This window comes from Cebus imitator, unplaced genomic scaffold (genome assembly GCF_001604975.1).
Source record: "Cebus imitator isolate Cc_AM_T3 unplaced genomic scaffold, Cebus_imitator-1.0 Scaffold678, whole genome shotgun sequence".
NCBI classification, from domain to species: domain Eukaryota; kingdom Metazoa; phylum Chordata; class Mammalia; order Primates; family Cebidae; genus Cebus; species Cebus imitator.
The window spans coordinates 588,033-615,781 of record NW_016107993.1 but is presented as its reverse complement, the minus strand read 5'-3'; the positions used below and the strand labels follow the sequence as shown (position 1 = coordinate 615,781).

The window sequence follows — 27,749 nt, the reverse complement described above, 5'->3', positions numbered from 1 at the left end:
AGAGTCAGGGGTGGGTGTGCTGGGAGGGACTGGGAAAGAAAGTGAGGCGTGGTGAGTTCGGATGGATATACTACTGTGGAGGTAGAGCCTAAGAGACTTGCTGAGTCCCCCAGCAAGAGAAAGGGGAGGGAGAAGACTCCAAACTTTTGCCCTAAGCAATTGGAAAAACTGAGTTAGCATCTGAGATAAGGAAGGTTGGGGAGGGATGGAACTAGATAATAAGGGTTCAGTCTTGGATGGCAGGTGAAACCCAAATGTAGCTTAGCAATATTATTGATTGCACTCTGGCTGGGCAAGATGGTAAGAGAGCATGTTTAATACCAGAGTTATTTTCCTCTTTGTCACTACCCCCCCACCGTCAACTTCACAGGAGCACCAATAACCTTCACAGGTGATAGGATTCACATACCTGGGAGGAGTGGAGAAAGGAAGAACCTACCCTAATACTCCAGTAACAAACCCTGGCAGGGACAGTGGAAGCTGAACCTCCACCGTGAGTAGATCTCATCAGCATCAGCTGCTCCTAGCATAAAACAGCACAGTTTTCTTCCCAAGACATCTTTCTGATCATTAGTGATTGCTCCACGGGACTGAGTGGACACAATTCTAATCAGTAAAGAAGAACTTGGGAATTCTTGCTGTCTGATACCATGAACTGGAGAGGAAGAAGTTCTGCTTTGGGCATGTTAGAAACCTCTCATGTTAACAGGTAAGAAAAAGCTATTTTCAGTTCTTGCTTTTTAAAAACCTCATAGAATTCGTTAAAATTCCATTAGCTTGGCTTGCAGGCAGAGAGTTGTTTGCTGTAAAAATGAGTGGTATAAGGTAACTGTTTATGTTGTCAAAGAAGCAGTCTTTGGCTTCTCAGGAAGAAGGTAGAGGGAGATCGGTCCCGTTCACTGGGAAGCCTGACCACCGCCCCCACAGCCTAGCACAAACAAGGGTGTACAGCAGTGCATCGGGCTCAGTGTGTTGAATGGGCTGTTGCTATGGAATTTTTGTCCTTGTAATCAGAGCCTCTGCCTTGATAACTTAATTGCACTTTAAAAAAACTCTTGAATTTGAGTACATCCTGAGAATATCACGAGGGCTTTTGATTAATGTAAAATTAAAGCTCTTTCAGAAGCATTAATTGAATAAAGAGAACATTATTCAAAGAGCTGTAAGGGCATCCCAAACCATTGAAGATACAGACTCTAGCATCGTTATCTTAAAATCTGGTTAATTAAGGCGCTAAGTGTCATTTCAAACACTGTGACTTCCGGGTACTTTATATTTAAGTTTCTATCTAATTTCTTGTTCTCTTGACCATTAGGAATCTATTTTTTCTTCTCACATTGAAACTTTTTATTTCCATGTTAGCAGGAAAATACCTCTAGAATATTTCCAATGCATTCTTTCAATCCATCTTTCTTACTTGCCAAGTGTTGATGAAATGTCATAATAAAAAGTGGTCTGTTTCTTCTTTGGTGACTAAGCTAAAACATGCTCCTTGCTTGGCAGAATAATTTGTTTTTTGACTGTTGAAAGAAACAAATTATAAACATACTATTAGGTTAATGTTAAAATTGACAAACCATATACTTAACAGATTGGGTAATTGCTATTTCCCCAAATAAGATAAAAGAAACCATTACATTATAGGTTCACCATCGAGTTAACAGGTAGACTTGAAATCACAAGTGCCATTTAAGATGCTTTTGGCTGAAAGTCATAGAAGACCCATAATGCCTACACATTTACAAAATTACTTACTTACAACATAAACTAGGTGGTAGAGAATTCTCCAAAGCTGGGTAATTCAACATGGAATTTAAATGGAGTATTCATTCTGTCCTCATTGCATGGGCTTTAGTCCTCACGTTCATGCTGGTTGCAAGGTTCTGCAGCACCTCCACACAGAAGCCCCTCTGAGGTGAGGCGGAAGTGAAACTCTGCTTTCTCCTTTTTTTTTTTTTTCCACTTTTTAAGAACAGAGAACTCTAACCCCAAAAGTCACCCAGTAGACTTTGTCTAATTGGCCAATGTTGTGTCAAACGCTTATGACTACACCCAAATCAGAGAGGGGAGTGGGTTACCATGCTTGTCTCAGGCTGTTTCATTCACCCCCTGGGATGAGGGAGAAGCCCCTCCTTTCATGAAGGGCATGACCCCAAACACCTGCTTGAAGGCAGAGTTGTGTCACCCAGGGAAAGATGGGCAGAATGGCTGCGGGTGGAAAAGCTTGTACTGTGGTTTGGATGTTTGTCCCCTCCAAACCCAAGCTGAAATGTGATCCCCGGTGTTGGTGGTTGGGCCTAGTGGGAGGGGTCTGGGTCATGGGGCTGGATCCCTCAGAATGGCTTGATAATGAGTGAGTTCTTGCTCTGCTCATCCCCATGGGAGCTGGTTGTGTAAAGGAGCCTGGCGCCTCTTCCTACTCTCTCTCTCTTGCTCCCTCTTTCACCATCGGACATGCCTGCTTCCCCTTTGCCTTCTACTATGATTGTAAGCTTCCTGAGGTCTCACCAGAAGCAAATGCCAGCACCACACTTCTCTTATAGGCTGCAAAACTGTGAGCCAAATAAACGTCTTTTCTCTATAAATTACCCAGTTTCAAGTATTTCTTTATAGCAACACAAAGTGAACTGACACAGCACGGCAAGCACCAGTGCCTGCCTGCACAGTCTGCTGGCGCTCCTCCTGCCTCTCCAGCTGCTCCCCTGTCAGCCCCTTTCCTGACTCCTTCTCTGCCTCTCCTCTGAATATCCTCCTGGGCCCTCTTCTCCATGTGTGCTCTCTGCTTAGAAAATCTCACCCAGGCTCCAGCCCTGTTGATTTAAATGGCATCCACATGCTGGCAACCCTCCAAATTGATAGCCTCAGTCCTGACCTCTCCTCTGAGCTCCATATCTGGACACTTAACTGTCCATTTGACATCTCTACTTTCATGTGCCAGAAGCATCTCAGACATGATATATTCCAAACAGAAATTTGTATATTTCCCAAATCAGCAGCTTCCCGAGTGTTTCCAGCTTAGAAGACGGCACCTCCCTCTACCCAGTTGTTCAGGACAGATGCCGGGAGCCGGGAGTCAGTCTTGACTCTTACCCTCCCTAACGATACATCTCACCCACTTTTTTTTTTTCTGTTCAACCTGGTGTCTAGCATGGTGCTCCCAGGGCCCAGCCAACAACAGGTTCTCAATAAATATCTGTTGAAAATGGATTGAACGTTCTTGTATAATACGAACCGTGACTGAAGAGTGAAAATGTGGAAGTCAGAAGGAGCATGGGTTTGGCATTCTGATAAAGGTGTTCATTTTAAGATGAATTGAAGGCAACGTTTGCAATCCCTTCTGGGAGGTATAATGCCATTTTTCCTCCTCGATTCAAATGTCATCCCGCCCATTTTTGTATAAGACTTTTATGGGCACTAAAGCAGTGGTAGAGATAGAGTCTTACAATTTACTTGGAGCTTTTTAGCTGCATTGGCCTCCAGAATGCTCCTGGTGGCAATGCTGTGTTTGATGACACAGTGCGCAGTGAGGACCCAACACGAGTTGAAATTGTAACGCATGATCTGGATTCCCCCTCAGTAAGGCCTGTGATCGGTGACTGCGGAAATGGAGAGCTGAGGGATGTTGTTCTTGTCTTTTCCATTGTCAGTGATACAGATTACCGTGATGTTGAAAAATGGAAGATTCTATGATTCAGCTGCTGCCGCACAACAAGCACCTACAAAATCCTGGTGACCTACAGCGATGAACATTCATTCCACATGCATCTGCTGCTTGGCTGGAGTGGCTTGTCCAGGCTGGGGTAGGTCTTAGAGCTGTCGATCTGGCTGGCTTTGATGGGGCTGACTCTTTCCCATGTGTATTCATTTGGGTCCCAGCTAAAGTGACAACCTACCAGAGGCAGGCGCTTCTCATAGTAATGACAGGAGGCCAAGGGGAAACTCCTGAAACCTTTTAAAACGTAGGCTTGCAACTGGCACCCTGCCATTTCTGCTAGTTAGTCAAAGCGAGCTACAACACCAAGCCCAGAGTCAAGGGCAATGCGTGATGCCTTTTGTGGAAGGATCCACAGGGTTATAGGGCAAAGAGCATGGATACGAGGAGCAGGAGGAATTGGGCAATAATTCAGTCCGCCTGAATATATACCATACATGGGAGAGACAAAAGAGAAAGCCTGGGCTCAGGTTGAACTGATGGAGTCCAGGGTGGAGCTGCCTGTCTCTCTATTCCTGGCTGCATCTCACTGTAATTCAGACTACACCGTATGTTCCCTTTGGAATAGACTACCCGATAGAGGCTGCATCCCTCCCAAATCCATTTGTTATTTATTCAGTAATGCTTGGACTACTTTCCAGGCTGGTGCCCTGGATGTTGATTCCTCTAGTACGGTTGTTATGGGAAACATTTCATTTCACATCTGCTGACACAATTTGCTGTCTCTCTCTAAAAAAAAAAGAAGAAGAAGAAGAAGAAGAAGAAAAGGAGACAGAGAGGTTCATACTCCAATGGCTGTAAAGGATAATGAGTAATTTATTCAGAGCTATATACAAATCAGACTATCGTCTTCCAGACAGAATCAATAATATAATTTTAAGCCCACACACATTTACAAACGCTAGCACTCCCGTGCAGCTGGGTTGCCATGGGCAACCAGGGCATGCCAGCTCCTGATCTGAAGCAGGCCGATGTCTCCCAGCCTTGTAAGCACATTCTGCAGACAGAATTCACAGGATTCAAGGGAGCCAAGGATGTTAGTGTTGGCACTGATCTGGCCGCCACACAAATGCACCCCTGTGATGGTTTGGATTAGCTCTTGTCTGAACTGCTTAGCTTTATTTAAACTTCTGTTTGCACAGGACTTCTTCAATATCCGTTCTGTATCTGTGTTTCGGCAGGCTGGGGATGGAGGGGGAGGTGTGTGAAGGACCTGAAGGCAGGGAGAGCAGGTAATGAGAGCTCCACCCACAGTCACTGTGGTCACAGCAGCCGAGGGTGGGGTCAGGCCCACTGCGGGCAGGCTGGGTGCTAAACCAGAAAGGTGGGCCCAATGGATCTTCCCAGTAAGAGAGCCTGGTGAAGTGTTGAGAGTGGGTGTGTGTTGGATGTGAAAACAAGAGCCAGAAACAGAAAGGCAAGAAGACGGTGGTCTGGCAAATGCAAGCTTTGGGAGCAGGTGGGGGCAGGCAGGTCCCGGTAAAAGGGCCGGGGATGGGGAGAGGGTAGAGGAATGACCCATGATGGTTGCATTTAGATACGTCAGTACAGACCTAAATCCACTGTTGAAGGAAGCCTGAATTAGAGATTTCCTGGTGAGGAAGCCACTGACCTTCACAAAAACTGTGAAAACATTTAATGAAGAATGCGGGGTTTTTTTTTGTTTTTTTTTTTGAGACAGAGTCTCTCTCCATTGCCAGGTGCCAGGCTGGGGTGCAGTGGCGCAATCTTGGCTCACTGCAACTTCCAAATGTGGAGATTTTTTAAAAATTAAGTAGTATGATAAAATCACATGACCAGTCCCTACCCAACTGGATCTAATCTTGGTCAGACACAAAGAGGAACAGATGGATAGAGAGACCTGGGCTGTATCCCACACCCACCACTGAACCAGCACAGCCTTGACTTGTAATGGAAGCTTCTACCTCCACATACACACCTGCTGCAATGGAGAGGTGCCTCGGGTGCGAAGCAGGTCTTAGGGGAGACTGGGCTGGCCAGGGGACCTGGAAGCCTGGGGTTTCTGTGAGTTATTAGGGGAGAACTCATCAGAAAAGTCTTTAAAGTGCAGCAGAAAAATTGTAGGAAGCACTTAGAGATCACCCGTTCCAACCACCTCATTTTACAGACAAGAAAGTTCAGATCACAGAAGTTAAGTAATTTGCTCTAGGTCAGAAAACCCAAGGGAGGCAGGTGGAATGCAGTGGGGCCGTACTGACCATGGGGCAGAGGGAAGCCCCAGACTCCAAGCAGGGGGTGGCATGAGCAAAGGAAAGGTCAGGAGGTCCAGAATGATCATGGAGGAGAATGGCGAAAGTCAGGGGGCCCCAGAAACCACTGCTGTTGGGGGTCACAGTAACAGCGGACAACAGGAGGACACTGGCTAATGACATGGGCCCTGGGCAGATAAGGGGGATGAGGATGAGAAAGAGTAAAGTCATGGCTGGGCTTCTGAGGGTCAGCAGCAGGTCAGATGGTCCATCTGTTTCCAGGAGAGTGAGGAGTGGGAGAATGACAGATGACTCATGTTGGGAGGCTGGACAGCTGGTTGGACGGTGGGATCATTCCTAGGGAATCAATCTCTCCTTCATGCTGCAGGAAGCAGCTCCCGGCATACTGAAGATAGAGGAGCCAGGCAGAAAACCAGGGGAGGAATCCTGCATCCAGGGAAGGCTGCCCTGCACTTTTAGATGAGTGGGATCCCGACCCACCATGCCTCATTCATGCGAGGGTGAGCTCCAGTGTCTCTGGAACCAAGGTTTGCCTCTGACTCTTATGTCCCTTGTTCCTAAACACAAGGCATTATATTTTCCAGCATAGACCCCCAAGATCTGATCTTCTTGTATTAATCTGTGTGCACAATTGCCTCTAGTACTAATCTCGACTATCACCATCAGATGCCTCATTCCTTGTGCACACAGATGTCAATGACATCAATATTTCTGTGTGAGGGCAGGACACTCTTTCCCGCTGTCTGTCCTGAGAGACCTTTTTTCTGAGTGACATCACCCCGCTGTGACGGTGCCTCCATGGTTCTCCTGAGCTCCAGACTTTTATTGCTAATTTCCTGGTAAGCCTCTCTACCCAGATATCTCAAAAGGGGCTTTGATGACCCCAGTGGAATCGATTATCTCAAACTGCACTTCTTTTCTTCTTTTCTCATAGCTTTTCCCACTGTGTCAGCCAGAACCCTGGAGCCATCCTTTCCCCAAACCCTGCAGTCACTGCAGCTCACCTCCATGCCCCCTGCCCTGCCTTGGTGCAGGTCCCCTGCAGTTCTGTCCTGGGCTGCTGTAGAGGGTCTCCACCCCTCCCAATCTCTCCTTCATGCTGCAGGGAAAATGGTTTTTCTGTGAAGTGTTGCTGAGATGGTTCTTCATTTTCTTACGGATGATGAAATCCAGCCTCCTTAATATGACCTGTGCTTTCCTGCAGGATCCCACCCCTACACATTTTTTGGCCTTATCTCTTTCTCTTTCCTGGCTGACACCAGAATTTCCTCACGCTTAATCACCAGCACTTCCATAACGACATCTAGCATCCAGCTCATTGCTGCTGCTTCACTGTTTTACTGACTCTGTCTCTTCCTGGAAGCACAGTCCTTCTTGTCTGCCTGAAAAACTAATACTTACCCTTCCAATGGCGTCTCCTTTGGGATGTGCCTTCCCGCCCCACCTTGCCAGCCAGAGTTAAGGGCTTCCTCTCTGTGCTGTTGAAGGGCTCCAAGGACACCCTCTGACATGGCACTTACTGCAGTGTAAAATTGTTGGCTCATCTTTCTGTGCTTGGTTTTGGCTTCTGTTGTCTGGTGTAGGGTATGTTTTTAATAAATGCTGGTCAAAGTAAGAGGATGGAGGAAGAAATGAATGAAGAGTTCCAGCAATGCTCCCTCCCTGCACCTGCTCCCATTCTGAAGGAGCTGCTTTCAGTGTTGAACAGAAGCTGACTCCCAAGTAAACCATCCCCTGCAGACTAGCTGCAGCTTTGTGGGGGCAGATTCTGCTAAGCTGGATGACAGGGGATAGCAACAGTATTTAGAACCAGAATGAAACCTAGGGTTTCCTTAGCACACCTTCTCATTTTAGGAGCAAGGCTCAGAGGGTGAGGCAGCATGGCCGAGTTCACATGACTGAATAGTTAGAAAGCCACTTCGTCCAGGCACAATGAGTCACACCTGTAATCCTAGCGCTTTAGGAGGCAGAAGCCAAGTGGATCACTGGAGCTCAGGAGTTCAAGACCAGCCTGAGCAGTATAGTGAGAACTTGCCTCTACAGAAGATTTAAAAACTGGCCAGGCATGGTAATGCATGCCTGTGGCCCCAGCTATGTCAGGGAGCTGAGCCTGAGACCAGGAGGTCAAGGCTGCAGGGAGCTGTGACCACATCACTCCACTCCAGTCTGGGGAAAAAAGTGAGATCCTGTCTCAAAAAAAAAAAAAAAAAAAAAAAAGGAAGCCACTTGAACACAGATCTGACCTAAAGTTCCTTGGTCTTTCTTCTACAAACCTGCTTGCTACAAATGGGTGGGCTAATTCTTTCATTTAAACAGCATTTTTTTTCTGGCTACAAAACAAGTGTTCATTATAGAAAATTATACATTGATTATAGAAGCTCACTGCAGAAAATAAAGGGAAAAGCAAAGAGAAGACAGGAATCATGTGTGGACATTCCACCAGAAAGACAATTTGTTCCTTCAGTTTTGGTTACTTGGACTGCAAGGAACAGAATCCCTGGAGCTGACTCAAGCCAAAGGGCTTTGTGGTAGAGACACAGGTGGAATAATAGAGAATCTCACAGAAATCTTAGAGCAAGAAGCTGTCTCAGGGCTGGCCCTTATTAAACTGGAGGGGGAGTGGCTTTGGATTCAGAGGATATTCAGGGATCCAAGAACAAATAGCTCAAAATTTTTACGCGGGAGCCCCACTGTTTACACTACTCAGCTCACTCCACATGCCTGCTTCTTTCAGTCCCACCAGGATGCTTTTCAAATGTCCTAGCTTAAACACTGAGAGAGGCTCATACTGGGCCAGCTCATCTTTTCAGTAGTCCTCGGGTTGATGGACATCCTTCATTCCGTGCCCAATAAACCGTGAACTAGAGCATCAGGGGCTCGTGGCCAGCCTCTTGTAGGATAGTAAGAAGCTGTCCTGCCTTAACGATAATAGTGCACAGAGCACCTGCTACACACCTTGCACTGCTCTACACCCTCCACACTCGTTATAACATTAGCTTCACTTTTCACTCGATGAGGCAGGCACTGTGAGGATCACCACTTGACAGCTGGGGAAATTAAATATCCTAACCCGTACAGCTGTAGGTGTATACTCGACTGCCCTAGCTAAAACGGTGACGCACCTATAACGCTTCCATTCCCTATCCTTCTCTCCCCGCCAGTCCCCTTCCTGCCAAGTCCCAGTGCTCTCACTTTGGTTGCCCCAAGGACCTCGTTTAAGTCTTCCATGCTCCAGAGTCATCTCTACTCCCCTTCCCTCTACCATCTGCCCAAATCCTGCTTCCCTGAGTTACCCGGTCTCTCCACCTTCCCTTCACCTGACCCCAGAGAAGCCTGGTGTGGCCTTTTGGAGTGTAGAGCCTGCCATTAGTAGAGGGTTCTTTCCTCTAGGGTAGACTCTGTGTTCTTTGGACAGAATGAAATAAAATATCAAGGTACCAAGGGCGAGAGAGTCCTTAAAGGGTTTCACAGGCTCTGTCGCACAGATTCCTACACGCAGAATCCAAGCCACATCCAGGTTTTACCAGGATGCTCCCAGCCTTCTGCCAAAAGGGGGCACTGTGAATCACCCACAAATCCTGAGCCCTGAAGATGGCAGTCCTCTGCTGGTGGGGACAGAAGACCCGCAGTTGCTCCATGGGAACCGAGGAGCCTCTGCACTGCGCAGGTCTGGCTGGGAGCCCAAGCACTGGAAAGGTAGGAGGGCAGCCATCTCTCGGTGAGCCAGGGCAGCCTGCCAGGCGGGGTCTTGGGACTGGGCTGGGATCCCCTAGGCACAGCCAGGAGGTCAACTTTCTGCCAATGACCCCTTTTTAAGCCCAGGTCCAGAACAGATGCCTGGTGGCCTGCTGTGGAAGGTGGCATCCCACCTTTGCTGCCTATAACCCTCTCCCCAAACCCGCATACCTCCCAGCCACCCTGCACCCACGTGGCGGGCTTCTGTGAGTTTCTTCCTCTTACTTTCTCATGCCCATAGATGCCTCCCTTTCTATGCCCACTTCCTTTCCAGTCCAATCCCATTCTTTGCTTTCCAGGGTGACAATCACCTCTTTGGATGAATCAGGTTCATGCTAACAATGTTAGTGTATAAATAATTTCCAGTAATCCACTGCACTTGATTTCAATTTAGCAAACATTTATGGAGTAATACCATAGACTGAGCCCTAGAGAAAAATCAAACATAAACAAAATCCAGCCCCTCAAGGCTTTACACACCTAGCACAAGTCTTCCTCAGAAGAGATGTTTTTCGGTGGTACCAGAATGAGATTTTTAAACTTTTAATAATGTTATATACATGTTAACATGCTGTAAGATGTAAAAAGTACATTAAATACATGATTTCATGATGACTTTTGTTCAGAATGAGGCTAAAGAAGGTAGTATGTAAAATAAGTGAATCTACTTAAAGAAAAATATTCAGGAAATAACATTGAAATGGCAAAATCTGTGCAGATGATAGATTCATGTCTAATTTTTAGGAAGCAGGAACTCAGTGGGAGAGGAAGACTGTATCCAAAAGACATATTCTCCTAACAGGGAAACTGAGAGAAGGAAATTACCTCCAGCTTTGGGAACAAGGAAGGCTTCTTGGAGGAGGTAGCATTTTAGGTGGGCCTTGATAGACAGCAGAAATAAAACCAGTGTTGAACAGTGAGGTGGGAATGGATCATAAGGAGTTAACAATTGGGTTTTGTTCCTTTTGCCTTAGTGACCTGTGCAAATAACATAACAAAAGAGGATTTCCTGAAGACAGGGATCAACATACTGTGAGCGACATCAATGGGTAAAAAAATTGACTTACTGGAATATGATTGACATCTAAAATACTGACAGTTACTGTCAGAATGCAGCTTCCAGCATAAGCAAAAGCGGTGTGGAACTTTTGATTCCAAGTGAAGATGGAGCCATCTGAGTCCTGTGAAATGGTCACAGTCAAGGAAGTCTGAAGCCTGTTGTCCTGTGTGATGCACTTTCAAGCCTGGTGGAGCCTCATGGGGAATCTATTGCTGGGCCCCTCTCAAATCGCGGCACGCAGAAGTCATCTGTGTCGGCCCCACTTCCACCTTCCCTTTCCCAGAAAGTCTTTTTTGAGCCTGCTGGGATAAAGTGGGAAGTTTTGGTAGCTGTCAGAGGATGACAGAGCTTTGTGGGGCATACTACATGGTTGAGAATAAGTTTTTAACTGTGACCTGGGTAATTTTTTTATTGAGCTTTATCAACTAGATATACAATATTGAGCTTTTTATTGATCTTTGTTTATCAGCTAGCTTTATTTATCAACTAAATTTATTTATTTATTTATTTATTTATTTATTTATTTTTGAGACGGAGTCTGGCTCTGTCACCCAGCTGGAGTGCAGTGGCGCGATCTCTGCTCACTGCAACCTCCGCCACACGGATTCAAGCAATTCTCCTGCCTCAGCCTCCAGAATTACTGGGACTACAGGTGCCCTCCACCATGCCTGGCTAATTTTTTATATTTTAGTAGAGACGGGGTTTCACCATGTTCGCCAGGATAGTCTTGATCTCCTGACCTCGTGATCTGCCCGCCTCGACCTCTCAAAGTGCTGGGATTACAGACGTGAGTCACCGTGCCTGGTCTCAACTAGCTTTGTTTACCAACTAGCTTTATTTACCTATTAGATATATAATAAACTGTACATATTGAATGTATACAATTTGATGAATTCGGACATATGCATACACCCATGAAACCATCCTCACAATCGAGGTAATAGACATATCCATTACCTCCAAAAAGTTTCCCTATGCCGTGTATGTGTGTGTGTGTGTGTGTGTGTGTGTGTGTGTGTGTTAAGAGCACTTACTGTGAGATCTACCCTATTAACAAAATTGTAAGTACATACAATATTGTTGACTGTGGGTAGTATTGCTGGCTATAGGTGCAATGCTATGCAGCAGGTCGCTAGAACTAATTCATCTTGCATAACTGAAACTTTATAGAGGTTCCTCAAACAATTAAAAATAGAACTGCCATATGATCCAGCCATCCGACTTCTGAATGTATACCCGAAAGGACTGAAATCAGGATCTCAAAGAGATGTCTTCACACCCATGTTCGCAGCATCCCTGTTCACAATAGCCAAGATATGGAAATAACTCCACCTGCTTTCCATCCTTTGCTAATTGGGTTAGCCAGTTCGGGGACTGCAGTTACCCAAGCCATATTGCTTGTGACTGGACTATGTTTGGTGGGGTGCCTCTGAGGCCCGAGGCTCCTCATTGCCAGCTCGGAATAGTGACAAGATCTGAAGCTCCCAGCGTGAGGTGTGTGTGGGCTGGTACAGGATCCAGGCTGTGTGGGAGGACGTGGGATGATGCCGCTTCAAAGTAAAAAGGGATGGCCTCAGTGGCACACATTTAAATTCACTGCAGGAAAATAAGCACACAGCAGCTATTTTTAATTTGCTTTAGAACATACAAGAGCCAGCGTTGCTCATAGAGCAGAATATTGGCTTTGGATAGAGGAGATGAAGAGGTTCTCAGCTCCACCGCTCACTTCTTTGCCAAGAGACATTGGGAAAGAGCCCAGGGAAGACAGGCAGCCGCCGGACCAGGCCATTTGTGAACCAGTCCAGATTCATCTCCAGTGCCGCCACACTCCTTCCATCTCTGAGGGTCCCCAGCTTGTTGCCCCACCACCCCAGGCCAACGCCTCGTATAGCACCCCTCCCTCTTTCAAGGTCTGCTCCCAGGCAAAGTTCTGGAAGTGGCTTTCTCAGTCTGGTGTAAAAGACGGATACAAGCTTTCGCATACCTTTGCAGACGTCTTTTGTATTTCGGCGAGGCTGAACACCTTCATGTCAAGCTGCCCCGCTCCAGGTGGCCTGCCCCCGGCACATCAGTGGGGAGTGTGTCTGTAAGGGGAGGGGCCTTTCCTGCCACAGCTGGAGCACAGCATGTAGTGGCCCTTTATTCCACCTCTGCAGACGGTCAGATTTAGTTGACGCTACTTAGAATTAGATTTTTAAAGCTGGTAAGAACCTGGTAGAATTTCCTTCCGTTAAAGGTAAAGAAACAGACCTGGAGATCTAATGTCACTTCAGTTCGATTCAACAGGTATTTTCTGCGCACCTACTGTGTGCCAGACCCCCAACTGACATAAGAGAAGCAATGAGGGATATGTTGTGGCACCTGTCCCCCGTCTTCCCACACGCACACGATCAGGCTGCGCAGACACAGGACCGCATTCTCCCTTCTGTGGGCAGGTCCACTGAGAGCCGCCAGATGGACCACCAGTAGGGCCAGCACTGGAAATGATTCTTCAATTTGTTAGGCCTATGAAGAGAGACTCATAAAACACTCCCAGAAGGTACGGTCATTGTCATGTCTCTGAAATCTTGGGAAATTAAGTTAGATCTGGAATGCAGGGATTAGGGATACAAACCCAGGAAGTTCGTAACTGTAAGCTTCTCTCAATTCAGTTGAATTCAACAAACATTTGTTGAGTGCTTATTTGTGCCCATTACTGAGAAGTGTACCAAGAGCACAGAAAATACCTGTTTAATTGCTCACAAAAGAAAGTCTTGCGGCAAAGCATTATCTGATTTTCAAACTCTAGTTCTCTGCCCAGTAGTGAGTCACAGCATTAGTTTAGCGTATAGTAGTACTAGACACAACTTAGGGGTGGAGAAAAGGAAATAGAATAGAACAGAAAAAAAATAAGAGCACATTACACATATTAAAGGTCCGTAGTGTTTCACAAAACGTGGTGTATGTGCATGTGTGTGTATATATAGTCGATCGCCTGTGTGCATATATACATTGAACAGATTCTTACAGAGGATTGTGATATTAAAAAAATTTGAAAGTCGCGATTTACAACACGTACCATAGGAAGGGGTGATGCTTCAGGCTATGTTCCTGTGGTAGAACCAACTAGACTGTAAGTTAATAGACAGTATATCAGTTGTGGATTGCCAGAGTAATGCTGCATAACACATAACCACAAAACCTCAGCGGTGCACTGAGTACTCACTGATTTTCCCAGGTGCCGGCTCATCAGCTAGAGAATTCTGTTAGCCGTCGTTGGCTGGCTCACACATCTGAAGGCCAGCAGGCCATTGGCTGACCTAAGAGGAACCTAGCTGGGAACTGGGGCACCTTGGCTTGCTCCCTGTGTCCCTCCTCTTCCAGCAGACAAGTGTGGGCATGTTCTCATGGAAGCACATGAGCGAGAGGACATAACCATTGTGCACACATTTTCAAGTCTCCTCTGCATCATGTTTTCTAATTTTCCACTGACCGAAGTCATAAGCCAAGCCCCAGGTTATATGGCAAAGAGTGTGGGCCATTTTTACAGTTTACCACAACGATGAGCAGTAAGGTTGGCTTGCTCCAATGCATCCTGTCCCCAGTCTACTGGCCTTCCCTTTTCTGATCTTGATTACAACATCTGGTGCCTAGAATTCCAGAGGGTATGACTAGAGCTTTTGTTTCCTTTGCAACCTAACAGGTGAAAACGTTACAAGTGGACAGCAAGGAGGTGCCCTCGGGAGACATACTAGAAAAAAGATCCAATACAGGACCTGGCAGGGCAGGGCTGGGTGGAGGGCAGTCGGGAGGGAGGGTGCGAGGGAACCTGCAGGAGGGAATTCGACAACTTGGAACATCTCTGTTCTTACCGATTTTGTATTCAATTCAAGGAGGGAATTTCAATCAGCTTGTTCCAGGAAGAGGATGAGTTAATCCCATTTCTAATGTAGAAAAAACAAACCTTCTATTCCTGCCAGTAATCTGTGATGTGACCTTAGACAAGACACTTCTCTGGGTCTCAGTTTCCTCACTGTAAAGGAAGGGGGATGAGTCTATGGGTTGGATGGGGCCTCCCAGCTTCATCTTTTCTGCCTTTCTCCAATGCCTTGCTCATGTGACAGATGCATTGCTTACGGCCCACTCCACCCTCAGTGCTCAGGACACAGAGCTAATCCATCCTAACCTTCCCTCCTAGGGTGGACGCTGCCTCGACAGCCTCCTCAACATCCTTCTCCACTGCCACAGCTGATCTGTCTACACAGGCAAGACAAGCACTGCCATGCTTGTTTGGTAAGGCTGGAGGAAGCACCCCTCTTTATTTTTAAGCCACGAAGAGGCCATGGAATACGCCCAAGCAGCTGGAAAAGCAGCAATGTATTCATTTTAGATTAATTTAGAGGAGCGAGCCGGAAAATGCTTGGGCCATGTCTTGCAACAAATTTGGATCCTCTTAAAAGCTTACATAAGCTGTGATAACCTGATGGTGGGAAGTCTTTAATACCCACTGGGAGATGGGGAAGGATCTGACTCTTTAAAGGTCACCGTTACTTTGAACTATTTTAAAAGAATAACAAAGGAAGAACACTTCAAGTAAAGGCATTTAAGGTTCATTTCTGAGGGACCGGCAACTTGGGTTAGAACAATTTACACTGATTTTTAGACTGGATGAGAAGAGAGATGAGTGACAGTGAGCATTAGAGGCTGGCAAGTCCACACCGCTCCCCCTCTGCTCAGCCATCTGCGTCCTCCTTGGAGGTAGCTGGGGACCTCAAGCAGAGGCTGGAGAGCTGGGCTTGAGTGATCTGTGAGCGTGGTGGCTCTCCTGTGCTGGGATCCTGGTTTCAGCACTTACTAGCTGTGGGAAGCCAGGCAAGTTCACCAACCTTTCTGTGCCTCAGTTTCCTGATCTATAAAATGGGAACAATAACTGTATGTCACTTACAGAGTTGTTGAGAGGATTAATAGAAACGTGCATGTAAAAGAATCAGTGCTTGGCACATCATAAGCTCAACAGAGACTAGATATTAGTGGCAGTGCTGTCTAGGCATGCATTATTTTAAAATTAAAGTACTTTTTTGGCTTTTGGTTCCTAACATGGCTAAAAAGACAACCCTCTTTCAAGTGTCAGCTTGTGGTGGGTTTGAAAGCTCCCAGCACAATCGCCCCTGCCATTTCTGCTCTCCTTCCCTTGCTTAAGCAATATCTGGTCTCCATTTTTGCACATGTGCTTTAACAATCGAGATTCACTGATGGGCTCCCTTTAGCCTCCCTCACTTTTCATCTGGACAAGCTGCTAGGGAATCCTCTGAATTTCAACCCCAGGGAAGCCCCAAACCTTCTGGAGTCACTTTCTCTTAGAATCTTAAGACCATCGATGGTATCTGTCTATTTTCTGAAGCTGTAGAGACAGCCGCTCAGGAAACAGATTTTCAAAAGGATGCTACAATCAATGAATTAGTCAATTCCCTTGTGGTAGACGTGAAATTATCCCTAAACCACCCCAACAGAGGAGACTTTTACAGTGAGAGGCAAAGGGAAGCTGGGTTGTAACAATAGGAGAGCTCATTTGCAATGCAAATGAGCAACCAGCAGGCAAATGAACCCTTATGGGAAAACCACTCTAATCATAAAACTCACTTGCTTTGGGGAAACTGCAGTGTAAGGACAAGCAGAATCATAGCTCCGTGAATTCCGTCTAATATAGGATATTAGGGAATTATCCAGGTAGCTTTCTATGAGATTGCATTTGAATAAAACAAAACGCATTGCTGGGCAGTAGATAACATCTTTAAAAATCGAATCCACAATTGCAGACTAAATTATTTATGGTTGTCACTATAGCTGTGATAGTTTGGATTTGAAATAGGCTTTTCCCTGTTTTTATTTGTAGGAAAACAAGTCATTCAAGCTTTTTAGTGATACAATGTGACTTACTGTCGATGGCAGTTACGAATTTCCCAGCCCTGCCAAGCACAGGAATACCCAGAAGGGACATATGTTTTCTCTGCTTTGTGTTCCAAATTTGCCTTAAAAACATGCAATTATATGAAGGCCTGATTTATATTTTCAAGGAAAAGCACAATAATGGCCCTGTTTTCTAGCTGTGTTTCTCCAAAACGTATTTCTATTGCTGCCTTTAAAAAAGAAGTTGGCTAATGATCACTGGATTTTGGCTTTTCTTCATGACATATGAAAATTTGATAGAGTCTATGAGATTTAAGAACTGTTTTCTTAATGCAAAGAAAATTTAGTTAACATAGAAATTTAGACAAATCTTCTGTAGTTACCTTTCATCCATTTCCTTATTTTTGTGGAGGGTAGGAGAAGGGAGGCAGGAAGTGAGGAGAGTGCATGACCCCAGAGGACAGGCAGCAAACCTCACTGGCCCCGAAGGCATGACGTGTGTGTGTGTCACGTCTGTTTGGTAGAGGTGGCGTGGGGTNTGTGTGTGTGTGTGTGTGTGTGTGTGTGTGTGTGTTAAGAGCACTTACTGTGAGATCTACCCTATTAACAAAATTGTAAGTACATACAATATTGTTGACTGTGGGTAGTATTGCTGGCTATAGGTGCAATGCTATGCAGCAGGTCGCTAGAACTAATTCATCTTGCATAACTGAAACTTTATAGAGGTTCCTCAAACAATTAAAAATAGAACTGCCATATGATCCAGCCATCCGACTTCTGAATGTATACCCGAAAGGACTGAAATCAGGATCTCAAAGAGATGTCTTCACACCCATGTTCGCAGCATCCCTGTTCACAATAGCCAAGATATGGAAATAACTCCACCTGCTTTCCATCCTTTGCTAATTGGGTTAGCCAGTTCGGGGACTGCAGTTACCCAAGCCATATTGCTTGTGACTGGACTATGTTTGGTGGGGTGCCTCTGAGGCCCGAGGCTCCTCATTGCCAGCTCGGAATAGTGACAAGATCTGAAGCTCCCAGCGTGAGGTGTGTGTGGGCTGGTACAGGATCCAGGCTGTGTGGGAGGACGTGGGATGATGCCGCTTCAAAGTAAAAAGGGATGGCCTCAGTGGCACACATTTAAATTCACTGCAGGAAAATAAGCACACAGCAGCTATTTTTAATTTGCTTTAGAACATACAAGAGCCAGCGTTGCTCATAGAGCAGAATATTGGCTTTGGATAGAGGAGATGAAGAGGTTCTCAGCTCCACCGCTCACTTCTTTGCCAAGAGACATTGGGAAAGAGCCCAGGGAAGACAGGCAGCCGCCGGACCAGGCCATTTGTGAACCAGTCCAGATTCATCTCCAGTGCCGCCACACTCCTTCCATCTCTGAGGGTCCCCAGCTTGTTGCCCCACCACCCCAGGCCAACGCCTCGTATAGCACCCCTCCCTCTTTCAAGGTCTGCTCCCAGGCAAAGTTCTGGAAGTGGCTTTCTCAGTCTGGTGTAAAAGACGGATACAAGCTTTCGCATACCTTTGCAGACGTCTTTTGTATTTCGGCGAGGCTGAACACCTTCATGTCAAGCTGCCCCACTCCAGGTGGCCTGCCCCCGGCACATCAGTGGGGAGTGTGTCTGTAAGGGGAGGGGCCTTTCCTGCCACAGCTGGAGCACAGCATGTAGTGGCCCTTTATTCCACCTCTGCAGACGGTCAGATTTAGTTGACGCTACTTAGAATTAGATTTTTAAAGCTGGTAAGAACCTGGTAGAATTTCCTTCCGTTAAAGGTAAAGAAACAGACCTGGAGATCTAATGTCACTTCAGTTCGATTCAACAGGTATTTTCTGCGCACCTACTGTGTGCCAGACCCCCAACTGACATAAGAGAAGCAATGAGGGATATGTTGTGGCACCTGTCCCCCGTCTTCCCACACGCACACGATCAGGCTGCGCAGACACAGGACCGCATTCTCCCTTCTGTGGGCAGGTCCACTGAGAGCCGCCAGATGGACCACCAGTAGGGCCAGCACTGGAAATGATTCTTCAATTTGTTAGGCCTATGAAGAGAGACTCATAAAACACTCCCAGAAGGTACGGTCATTGTCATGTCTCTGAAATCTTGGGAAATTAAGTTAGATCTGGAATGCAGGGATTAGGGATACAAACCCAGGAAGTTCGTAACTGTAAGCTTCTCTCAATTCAGTTGAATTCAACAAACATTTGTTGAGTGCTTATTTGTGCCCATTACTGAGAAGTGTACCAAGAGCACAGAAAATACCTGTTTAATTGCTCACAAAAGAAAGTCTTGCGGCAAAGCATTATCTGATTTTCAAACTCTAGTTCTCTGCCCAGTAGTGAGTCACAGCATTAGTTTAGCGTATAGTAGTACTAGACACAACTTAGGGGTGGAGAAAAGGAAATAGAATAGAACAGAAAAAAAATAAGAGCACATTACACATATTAAAGGTCCGTAGTGTTTCACAAAACGTGGTGTATGTGCATGTGTGTGTATATATAGTCGATCGCCTGTGTGCATATATACATTGAACAGATTCTTACAGAGGATTGTGATATTAAAAAAATTTGAAAGTCGCGATTTACAACACGTACCATAGGAAGGGGTGATGCTTCAGGCTATGTTCCTGTGGTAGAACCAACTAGACTGTAAGTTAATAGACAGTATATCAGTTGTGGATTGCCAGAGTAATGCTGCATAACACATAACCACAAAACCTCAGCGGTGCACTGAGTACTCACTGATTTTCCCAGGTGCCGGCTCATCAGCTAGAGAATTCTGTTAGCCGTCGTTGGCTGGCTCACACATCTGAAGGCCAGCAGGCCATTGGCTGACCTAAGAGGAACCTAGCTGGGAACTGGGGCACCTTGGCTTGCTCCCTGTGTCCCTCCTCTTCCAGCAGACAAGTGTGGGCATGTTCTCATGGAAGCACATGAGCGAGAGGACATAACCATTGTGCACACATTTTCAAGTCTCCTCTGCATCATGTTTTCTAATTTTCCACTGACCGAAGTCATAAGCCAAGCCCCAGGTTATATGGCAAAGAGTGTGGGCCATTTTTACAGTTTACCACAACGATGAGCAGTAAGGTTGGCTTGCTCCAATGCATCCTGTCCCCAGTCTACTGGCCTTCCCTTTTCTGATCTTGATTACAACATCTGGTGCCTAGAATTCCAGAGGGTATGACTAGAGCTTTTGTTTCCTTTGCAACCTAACAGGTGAAAACGTTACAAGTGGACAGCAAGGAGGTGCCCTCGGGAGACATACTAGAAAAAAGATCCAATACAGGACCTGGCAGGGCAGGGCTGGGTGGAGGGCAGTCGGGAGGGAGGGTGCGAGGGAACCTGCAGGAGGGAATTCGACAACTTGGAACATCTCTGTTCTTACCGATTTTGTATTCAATTCAAGGAGGGAATTTCAATCAGCTTGTTCCAGGAAGAGGATGAGTTAATCCCATTTCTAATGTAGAAAAAACAAACCTTCTATTCCTGCCAGTAATCTGTGATGTGACCTTAGACAAGACACTTCTCTGGGTCTCAGTTTCCTCACTGTAAAGGAAGGGGGATGAGTCTATGGGTTGGATGGGGCCTCCCAGCTTCATCTTTTCTGCCTTTCTCCAATGCCTTGCTCATGTGACAGATGCATTGCTTACGGCCCACTCCACCCTCAGTGCTCAGGACACAGAGCTAATCCATCCTAACCTTCCCTCCTAGGGTGGACGCTGCCTCGACAGCCTCCTCAACATCCTTCTCCACTGCCACAGCTGATCTGTCTACACAGGCAAGACAAGCACTGCCATGCTTGTTTGGTAAGGCTGGAGGAAGCACCCCTCTTTATTTTTAAGCCACGAAGAGGCCATGGAATACGCCCAAGCAGCTGGAAAAGCAGCAATGTATTCATTTTAGATTAATTTAGAGGAGCGAGCCGGAAAATGCTTGGGCCATGTCTTGCAACAAATTTGGATCCTCTTAAAAGCTTACATAAGCTGTGATAACCTGATGGTGGGAAGTCTTTAATACCCACTGGGAGATGGGGAAGGATCTGACTCTTTAAAGGTCACCGTTACTTTGAACTATTTTAAAAGAATAACAAAGGAAGAACACTTCAAGTAAAGGCATTTAAGGTTCATTTCTGAGGGACCGGCAACTTGGGTTAGAACAATTTACACTGATTTTTAGACTGGATGAGAAGAGAGATGAGTGACAGTGAGCATTAGAGGCTGGCAAGTCCACACCGCTCCCCCTCTGCTCAGCCATCTGCGTCCTCCTTGGAGGTAGCTGGGGACCTCAAGCAGAGGCTGGAGAGCTGGGCTTGAGTGATCTGTGAGCGTGGTGGCTCTCCTGTGCTGGGATCCTGGTTTCAGCACTTACTAGCTGTGGGAAGCCAGGCAAGTTCACCAACCTTTCTGTGCCTCAGTTTCCTGATCTATAAAATGGGAACAATAACTGTATGTCACTTACAGAGTTGTTGAGAGGATTAATAGAAACGTGCATGTAAAAGAATCAGTGCTTGGCACATCATAAGCTCAACAGAGACTAGATATTAGTGGCAGTGCTGTCTAGGCATGCATTATTTTAAAATTAAAGTACTTTTTTGGCTTTTGGTTCCTAACATGGCTAAAAAGACAACCCTCTTTCAAGTGTCAGCTTGTGGTGGGTTTGAAAGCTCCCAGCACAATCGCCCCTGCCATTTCTGCTCTCCTTCCCTTGCTTAAGCAATATCTGGTCTCCATTTTTGCACATGTGCTTTAACAATCGAGATTCACTGATGGGCTCCCTTTAGCCTCCCTCACTTTTCATCTGGACAAGCTGCTAGGGAATCCTCTGAATTTCAACCCCAGGGAAGCCCCAAACCTTCTGGAGTCACTTTCTCTTAGAATCTTAAGACCATCGATGGTATCTGTCTATTTTCTGAAGCTGTAGAGACAGCCGCTCAGGAAACAGATTTTCAAAAGGATGCTACAATCAATGAATTAGTCAATTCCCTTGTGGTAGACGTGAAATTATCCCTAAACCACCCCAACAGAGGAGACTTTTACAGTGAGAGGCAAAGGGAAGCTGGGTTGTAACAATAGGAGAGCTCATTTGCAATGCAAATGAGCAACCAGCAGGCAAATGAACCCTTATGGGAAAACCACTCTAATCATAAAACTCACTTGCTTTGGGGAAACTGCAGTGTAAGGACAAGCAGAATCATAGCTCCGTGAATTCCGTCTAATATAGGATATTAGGGAATTATCCAGGTAGCTTTCTATGAGATTGCATTTGAATAAAACAAAACGCATTGCTGGGCAGTAGATAACATCTTTAAAAATCGAATCCACAATTGCAGACTAAATTATTTATGGTTGTCACTATAGCTGTGATAGTTTGGATTTGAAATAGGCTTTTCCCTGTTTTTATTTGTAGGAAAACAAGTCATTCAAGCTTTTTAGTGATACAATGTGACTTACTGTCGATGGCAGTTACGAATTTCCCAGCCCTGCCAAGCACAGGAATACCCAGAAGGGACATATGTTTTCTCTGCTTTGTGTTCCAAATTTGCCTTAAAAACATGCAATTATATGAAGGCCTGATTTATATTTTCAAGGAAAAGCACAATAATGGCCCTGTTTTCTAGCTGTGTTTCTCCAAAACGTATTTCTATTGCTGCCTTTAAAAAAGAAGTTGGCTAATGATCACTGGATTTTGGCTTTTCTTCATGATATATGAAAATTTGATAGAGTCTATGAGATTTAAGAACTGTTTTCTTAATGCAAAGAAAATTTAGTTAACATAGAAATTTAGACAAATCTTCTGTAGTTACCTTTCATCCATTTCCTTATTTTTGTGGAGGGTAGGAGAAGGGAGGCAGGAAGTGAGGAGAGTAGATGTGGCCAGGAGGCAGTGACGGAGCATGACCCCAGAGGACAGGCAGCAAACCTCACTGGCCCCGAAGGCATGACGTGTGTGTGTGTCACGTCTGTTTGGTAGAGGTGGCGTGGGGTGGGATATTTGTTAGGGATGGAGAGATATTTGTTGGGAATGGCTCTGAGGAGAAGTTGTGAAGGGAGAAAGTGAGGCTTTTTGGCCGCATTTTATGCTTAAATGAAAATTACTGCAAAGCCCTTTATAAATTATATAATCATACTCCCTTTAGATTTCATGCCCTTCATTGCTATTATTCATGATGGCTTTCACTCCGCTCTCTCAGCAGCATTTCCAGGAAATGTATTAAGAGAAGAGGAGTCAGTCTCTTTCTGGATTGGGGAGCCCCCTCCTGGGAGGTAGGGCAATTTTTGTTTTTGTTTGTTCTTTTTCAGTAAGGGAGGTAGAGAAAGGCAAAAGGGCAATTCCACATAAATGGTCGCTAGTGGACAGGCAATCCATCGCTGTAAAAATTTTCAGGAAGTAAGGAAGCTAAGAGGAAAAAGTATTCAGGTACAGTGGAAAGAATGAAAGTTTGTGGTCGGGATAACAAATAGGCAACATATTTTGATTCCTTTGTGCAAATCTACAAAACAAATGTGTTTTATGTAACTTATGGACCAATGAAGTATTTATATCTGATATTTAGAATTGTAAAGGCTCAGAAAAATACAGTGTGAAAAACTGTGATAGTAGCATGGCTTTTCTATAATTTTCCGATAGTAAGAGAAATAATTTTCAAATCCTTAAAAAGTTGTTTCACCCTCTGGAATTCACATCTAGAACTCAGGAGGAGAAGTCACGTAGGTGTTCTTAGAGACAGGGTCTTTTTGTTAAAGCTCAGATCCAAGTATGTTTTTCTCGTATGTGTTGTGTATGAGCCTGCTAAACTCTCAACTGGTTGTTTTTTTGGATCCTAGAGAAGGCTTTGGTCAAAGGACACTCTGAATTAACTCAGTGGTAATGTCTTTTGTCTGATAAGGGAAATGGCCCTCCATTTGATGAAATATCTTTTCCGTGTATTTAAATACTGGGGAGAAGAAACTTCGGGCTACATGTGTCTCCACTCTAGAGCTGGGTCCTTGGTTTTGTTCCTCGATGAAAGAAATTAAAAAGTAATTGTGAGGTCACTCAAGTCACAATTTGAAAGGTGCTTTAATTTTACAAAATGGCAGATCTCCCAATAGCTTTGGTGTCAGTCTGAGTTTTACAGGAGGAGCCATCACCTTGGAGACTGGTGCACAGAGATTTCAGGAGATGATCCTATTGGGAGAAAAGCCAATTTCCTCCTTTGCTATTTGTCTCAGGCCTCATGAGACAGTGTAAGAACATCAGAGCTTGACTTGGCGGTACTCATTGGTGATAGTTTATTCATTCTAAGCCAGATGCTTGGGGATTTTCATTTATAAAAGGCAAATTGGTTAGACAGTAGCTAAGAGACTGAAGGTGAGGAGGAGATATTCTCTGGGGATCTGTTTATTGACTAAAAGAGATCCAGTTTCACTAACACAGAGTACCTCCATCCAATGGCCACAGCTTCAGAAAATTTACCCCAGAAAAAGAGATAGCAGGTCGGTTCTCCCAAGGCCTCCGCCTGGTTCAGCATGGGTGAGAGATGGGCTGGGGAGCAGAGGATGTGGCAGAGGCAGCTGTAACACACGGGACTTCTGACAGAGGACAGAGAGTCCTTGGAACTTGACACTAAAATATATGTAGACCCCCTTTTCTCATTAAATCTAGTTCCTGATCCTTTTTGTGTAGGGGTGCAAAGGCTTCTTTTCTCTCCCAAGTCAAAACTGATCCTATCCTCCCTCCCCTCCCACAACCTCCCCACTTCCTCCTTCCTTCCACCCAGTAAAGCCAACCTTACACTAGAATTTGGGGTTGTGGAATCAACTGAATTGGTGTAGAGACTCACAACAGTGAGGGGTGGAATATCCAAAGTCACATGGAGGCTGAGCTTATCTCACTGGCTCCATAAAGAGAGAAGTTATGGGTTTCCAGAAATTGTATTTTATAGATATCGCTATTAGCATTATACATTTTTAATTGATTTTCTTTTTGTTTTGATAAGATAATAGCAAATGACCCTTGAAGAGTTACAAAGCTTAAATGTACTCTTTCAGGTAGGAATTGGCCAGGTGAACTTTCAAAATACTCATCTGGGTAATTTGATTTTCTTTTTGCAGATTAATTTTTTCAGTGAAAATCCTTTTAATTCTATAAAATATCAATGAAGATTAAATTCTTTTTAAATTGTCACTTCTTAATGGATTTAGAAACAAATTGTGAATGCATCAGAGAAATGAACAAAAGAAATACATGTTAGAAATTTACAGAGTTTAGGTAAGTCTAATTAGACATTCAATTCTTTGGACTTTGGCGCCTAGACTAAAGAAAATGCAGCTATGTTCATAGTTAATTATTCTTTTTTGCTTTCAGGAGTATGAAAAGAGAGGAAGACAGCTGCTGGATCTGGAAACTTTCAAATGCATAATGAAACAGAGTATGAGGTCACAGAATAAAGTAAATGGATTTTATAAACAGTGGATCATTGAAACCACGGTTAAAACTTTAACCATATGAACCAATTAGGCTCAATGATCTGCCTGTGAGATCACTCTCAGTTCTGAATTGCAATTTCTACTTAAAACCTATCTGATTTACTGAACAGTTTACATGCGAAAATATATTTAAATTGCTTAGTACACTAGACCAACAAGATATTTAAAAACTTTTCTTAAGAAGAAGACTTTCACTACATCACTGGTTGTATATGTGTTTTTGTCCAGAGTTTGGGCATTTCCCTTACCCCAATCTGCTGGAATTAGGTATTTTAAATTTTTTCTCTACCATCTTGGTTAGCCTAGAATATGAAATCTTAATGAATAAGGTTGTACTCATATCATAAAATAAAATACGTATTATAAAGGGATAAGCTGTTTAAGCTCCATTTGTTAAGGTTTCATGACTGCTTATGTCTTAAATTATAGAAAAAAGGTATTCAAGGTAAAGCTCTGTGATCTTGTTCCTGGAGTTTGAACAAAAACACACTTTTGTCAGCCTGTAGGCTGCTGAAGTCCTCAGATGCCCTTTTCAAGGGCAGAGCCCCAGATCCCATGGTTACAGTGGGAGTTGAGGTGTGCTTAGCATTTCACCCACTGTGGGAAGGGAATGTTAAATAACACCTATTTTTAAAAGTGTCCCTTCCTGTCTTAGCCTATTCAACCTGCCATAACAAAACACCTTAGACTTGGTGGCTTACAAACAATAGAAATTTGTTTATTACATTTCTGGAGGCTGGAAAGTCCAAGACGAAGGCAGATTCACTGTCTGGTGAGGGCCTGCTTCCTCGCTCCTGGACAGCACCTCCTCGCAGTGTGCTCACGTGGTGGAGGGAGTGAGGGGTCTCTCTGGGTCCTCTTTTTATAAGGGCATTAATCTCATTCAGAGGGATCTGCCCTCATGACCCAATCACCTCCCAAAGACCCCACCTCTCAGTACCGTCATATTGGGAAGTAGGGTTCCAACATATGAATTTTGGGAGAACATAAACATTCAGACCACAGCAGCTTCATTTGTGTGAAGTGAAAAAAAAAAACAAAACTTCCTCTTAGGAAGAGAGAGGAGTGTCTTATTTAAATGGATAAATTATTCAGTGTTTTAGCAATATCCCAGATATTTTAAACCAAAGTGGTGTCATTACCTATATTGTTAGAATGCCTGCCTGCCTTCTTAGTCATCTACCCCTTCCTTCCTTCCTTCCTTCCTTCCTTCTTCCTTCCTTCCTTCCTTCTTCCTTCCTTCCTTCTTCCTTCCTTCCTTCCTTCTTCTTTCCTTCCTTCCTTCCTTCCTTCTTCCTTCCTTCCTTCTTTCCCTCCCTCCCTCTCTCCTTCCTTCCTTCCTTCCTCCTTCCTTCATTTTTTCCTTGCTTCCTTCGCCCTTCCCTCCTTCTTTCAATATATATTAGCTGCAGGAGGCTTTCTCTTAGCCCCCATGATGCATCTGGTCAAGTCATGGTCTGTGTCCTGGGGAAGATCAGAGTTGTGATAGAATTAAGCCCGGGTACAGAGGGAGCACCCAACCCGGACCAGGAGTCAGGGAGCCTCCTGCAAGGTGAACCTTGGGCTGAGTTTTGAGTGATGAAGGGAATCACTCCATAAGGAGGGAGAAAGAGGCAAGGCCTCCTAGGCAGAGGGAACAGCATTTGCAAAAGCACAGAGGCAAGAGGCAGCATGCTACCTGTTCCACACATCCAGCAGAGGGTGTACAAGGAGAGGTGGTGGGGGACCAGGACAGACATCACATTACCTGGGGCCATTTTTGCTCAGCAAAATGTTACCCAGTACATCACTGAGGAGCCATGAGACCACTTCTTTCCTTACTTATGTATCAAACAGTCATTGATTTCCAACTAGGTGTCCACATTGCTTTAGGATCTTTATGTCGTTTATTTCATCAGTCTCCAGAACATCAAAAAGGTCCCTTCAAAAGGATCCTTATCCCTATTTCATAGATGAGAAGACTGAGGCTTAAAGAATCTGAGTAACTTGCTTGAAACCTGTCAGCTACTAAGGAATAGATTTGGGATTGAAACTCTAGTCTGCCTTTAAAGCTCATTATATCAGCTAGGATTATCTTTAACTACAGGTGACAGAATATGCTTAACCTCAAAGGCCTGAGTGAGGCAGAGGCCTTTTCCTCTCTCATGCAGGAAGTCGAGGGTCAAGTGGCTTCATAAAATTTTCAGAGACCAGACCCCTTCTACTCTGCAGCTTTGTCATCCTCAGCCTGTGCATTGCATTCCTCCTCATGGCCCAAGGTGGCTGCTCAGGCTCCAGCCAACATGCTCTCATCCTAGCCAGTAGGAAGGGAGGCGTGCTAAGGAAAGACTTACCCCTTCCCTTTAAAGACAACTCCCAGAAGCTGCCCATAACACTTGCATTTGCAACTTTTTAGTCTGCTGCAAAAGAAGCAGGTAAATATGGTCTTTGTTCATGTCTTTTCCACTATTCTAGGGTTTCGTATTTTGGTACCTGCTAAGAACAAGAAAGTGTCTCCTTTGCTCTTTCTATGAAATGCTGACTTACTTCATCAAAAGTCAACGCCAAGAAGGGGAAGGAGTGCTAAAGCATACATTCAGGAAGGACATGATGTGTAGGGTCTTTCAGACACAGGTGGCAACTAGAAGAACAGTGATCT

General features: G+C 45.0%; 1 long non-coding RNA gene across 2 annotated transcripts; it reads left to right on the top strand.

Moving 5' to 3' along the window:
• The first annotated feature begins 288 nt into the window (after positions 1–288).
• Positions 289–25,540, top strand: LOC108296030. Of its 2 annotated transcripts, none has more exons than XR_005198313.1 (2): positions 289–709; positions 24,990–25,540. It is a non-coding gene; the product is annotated as an uncharacterized LOC108296030 (long non-coding RNA). The 2 variants fall into 2 exon arrangements; XR_001821720.2 differs by lacking the exon at positions 289–709 and adding an exon at positions 20,367–20,449.
• Positions 25,541–27,749: the final 2,209 nt, after the last annotated feature.